The sequence below is a fragment of the Camelina sativa genome, unplaced genomic scaffold (genome assembly GCF_000633955.1).
Source record: "Camelina sativa cultivar DH55 unplaced genomic scaffold, Cs unpScaffold16411, whole genome shotgun sequence".
NCBI lineage: Eukaryota > Viridiplantae > Streptophyta > Magnoliopsida > Brassicales > Brassicaceae > Camelina > Camelina sativa.
In genome coordinates this window covers 1-310 of record NW_010937428.1, presented here as the reverse complement: position 1 = coordinate 310, position 310 = coordinate 1, and the positions used below count along the sequence as shown (strand labels likewise).

At 36.8% G+C, this 310-nt stretch overlaps 1 long non-coding RNA gene across 1 annotated transcript; it reads left to right on the top strand.

Annotated features, from left to right (window-relative positions):
- Nucleotides 1–242, top strand: LOC109132065. The gene is made up of 2 exons (XR_002037356.1): nt 1–44; nt 158–242. It is a non-coding gene; the product is annotated as an uncharacterized LOC109132065 (long non-coding RNA).
- Nucleotides 243–310: the final 68 nt, after the last annotated feature.

The following is a 310-nucleotide window of genomic DNA, read 5'->3' as shown; positions in this document are numbered from 1 at the left end:
CTAGTGTTGATACTCTCAATCGTGTTAGAGGAGAAGTCAGTGAGGTAAACAATTCTTCTTTAGCTCATATGCTTCTCTATATCTGTCTTTGGTGGATGTGTATTAATTCTTATTAAGTGTATTAGCTTTCTCATTGTTGTGTTTTCGGGTTTTACAGATTCGATCAGTCATGGTTGAGAACATTGAGAAGATAATGGAGAGAGGTGATAGGATTGAGCTTCTTGTTGATAAAACAGCAACAATGCAAAGATAATGCATTTCATTTCAGGAAACAATCTAAGCGCCTCCGTCGAGCTCTTTGGATGAAAAA